The following is a 3125-nucleotide window of genomic DNA, read 5'->3' as shown; positions in this document are numbered from 1 at the left end:
GCCACTACTTCTTCAGCCCTATGAAGATTTTGAGACTTAAAAATTTTTTATTCTTAAAATAATTATGGTTAAACTTTAATAAAAATATAATTTCAGATATTTGATTATGAAGAAGAATCTTGGAATTAGTTAGATTTATCCACTCATTATTCGTGCAAGATAAATAATAATCTATTTTTTCTAGATATTTTGTTAAAATAATTTAATTTTTACATTAGATAATTATTTATTAATTTATATGCAATTAGTGAGTTTTATGAAAATATGTTATTGAATGAAAAGAAAGCATGTAATTTTGAGATAATATCTTTTTGGAATACTATTAATTTACTGATTTTCATAGGATATGTGTGTTTTGATAGGATTATTATACATATGTTATTTTAAAAAGAGAGCATTCATATGTTTATATTTGAACTCTTAGTTTGACTATATTCTGGATCTTATCAATTAGAGATTATGTATCGACATTTTGACTAGCTATTATTAAACTGATTGTTTCAATTTTTGACCCCACCATAAGGTCTAAATTTGATATTTTGGCCCATGCCGTAGTGTATTGGTGTAGTATTTAGGGTATAGGTGCAGTTATATTTCTGTTTCTAGTCTAACCATAAGGTATAAATTTGATCATAATTAAAGACTGTTGAGTTGAATGTAATTTATTTTGATTTTGATTTATAATTATGTATATGAATATATGAAAAATATTTACTTTACTAAATTTATATTTTGAAATAGAATAGATTATATCTTTATACTAATTCATGGTAATTTATATTTGACTATTGTATCTTATGATATTATATGAATTATATAGTTAAGGTATTCATTAGTTAATGGGTTGTTGAACTCTTCTCTCTTTTTTTTCAGATTCAGTTATTTAATTATTGACATAGATATTACTCTAGAAGTTAGACTAGAAGCGAGATTCGACAATATCAATATAGTTTAGATTAAAAATTATTATAATATTTTATAAGACTATTATTTGAGATTTAATTAATATAAGATTTTTAAGTTTTATTCATCAGTTAGATTTATTAAAAAAGTTAAATCTTAAAGTTTAGTTATTTAAAATTCTTTTAATTCTCATGCTTTCGATATCACATTGGAATACCTTATATACTTGTGCAGAGAATTTTTCATGAGTATATGCCCTGTTACTATGTTTGCCTTTATCATGATCAAAATTTATCGATGATGAGGTAATGACAACTCTTCTGCCACTTATTCAATCATCCTAATCATCCCTCTCTATTTTGACTCATTGTTGATTGAATTGCATTGATGAATCATCGAATTTTAGGTAACAGTCATGCCCCCGTTTCTCCACCTATCTTCTCTTTTTTTTTTAATTTTTCTGGCCATTTCTACAATCGATATTCATTGTTAGTCTCACCCCTGCATCCGCCATTAGCTTGTGTTAGTGTCCTAACCACCGGTGAGCAGGCTAGAACCTATAATCAACTGAGCCTAAAAAATCCTTGCTTGGCTCTATTTTTTTTATTTCCTTTTCTTGCATTACTAGGCCTTTAGGTTGAGTAGTCCCACCACCACGTATCCTCCCTTTGCCCTTTTCTAGTTAGGAGGAGACCAATGTCCTTCCCCTATTTTGCCAAAGAAAAGAAGAAGAAGAAGATAAGACAAAGAGAAGAAGAAAAAAGAGAAGAAACAAAAAGTTCTTTCTCTCTATAACTTCTCTCTCTCTCTTTCTTTATTGTTGATGAAGAGTGGACTCCAAAGGGTCTCCCTTTATAACCTATGCTAACTTTGGTAAGGTGGTCCTAATCCCTTGGCCGTCAAGTAGCATACCAACCCCAAGTCGGTGCATGTTGAGCATCCCTAGATTTCACCAATAATATTTTCTATAGTGTTATTTATATTCTAATATGATTCTTGATTAGTAGTTAATCAATTAGATGACCTAGATTACGTCGATCAGGATGTCAAGCACTACTACTTAGTTGGCCATATTAGGGTTTTAAGACTTAAGATTTTTTTTAATCTTAAAATAATCATGCTTAAATTTTCATAAAAATATAATTTAGGATATTTAGTTTTGAAGAAGAATCCCAAGATTAATTGGATTTGTCTGCTCATTGTTCCTGCAAGGTAAGTAATATCTATCTTTTCTAGATATTTTATTAAAATAATTTTATTTTTTTATCAGATAGATTATTCATCGATTTATATGCGATTGGTAAGTTTTACAATTTTTTTTTTTTGAATGGAAAGTAAGCATGTAATTTCAAGATAATATTATTTTTGGAATACTATCAATTTATTGATTCATATAGAATATGCATATTTTGATTGGATTGTAATATATATGTTATTTTATAGAGAGATAGCTTTGAACTTATAGCTTGACTATATTTCGGATTCTACTAATTGGGAGTTTCGCATGCATTGGCACTATGACTATTATTGAGCTCATTGTTTCTCTTTTTGACACCACCGCAGAATATAAATATGATATTCTAGCCCATGTCGTAATACATAAGTGTAGTATTTTGATCCATTCTGTAGTGTAGAGGTATCTTGCATTTAGATTAGCACTGGCCACAAAGATAATAGAGATCTTTCTACTTGTTGGATGGTACGGATCCAATCCAATTCTGATTATATCTCTATATACATGTTTTGATAAGATATGTTGCCTTTTGAGGTATAAGTACTTTTCTAAGATTTTTTTTTGCCTTGTACTCTGTAATCTCTAACTTTGAAGATAGTGAAAATCTCTGTCTATCTCTGCAATGGCTTTTTCTTGATCTAAGGATTTTTCACGTAAATCCTATGTATTTGTATTGATTTTTGTTTCTTCAATTTTTCTTTTATTGATATCTTGCTATAATATGTAGGATATAAGTGCAGTTCTATTTTTGTTTCTGACCTAACCATAGGATATAAATATGATCATAGTTAAAGATTGTTAAGTTGATCGTAGTCTAATTTGAATCAAATTTTTAATTATGTATACAGATATTTGAAAAATATTTATTTTATTGGATTTGTGTTTTGAAATGGAATTAGTTGTATCTTTATATTGATTCATGTTAATTTACATTAGACTATTGTGTCTTATGATATTATATAAATTATCTAGTTAAGGTATTCATTAT

The sequence above is a fragment of the Elaeis guineensis genome, chromosome 14 (assembly GCF_000442705.2).
Source record: "Elaeis guineensis isolate ETL-2024a chromosome 14, EG11, whole genome shotgun sequence".
NCBI lineage: Eukaryota > Viridiplantae > Streptophyta > Magnoliopsida > Arecales > Arecaceae > Elaeis > Elaeis guineensis.
Note: the sequence above shows the minus strand (reverse complement) of the source record.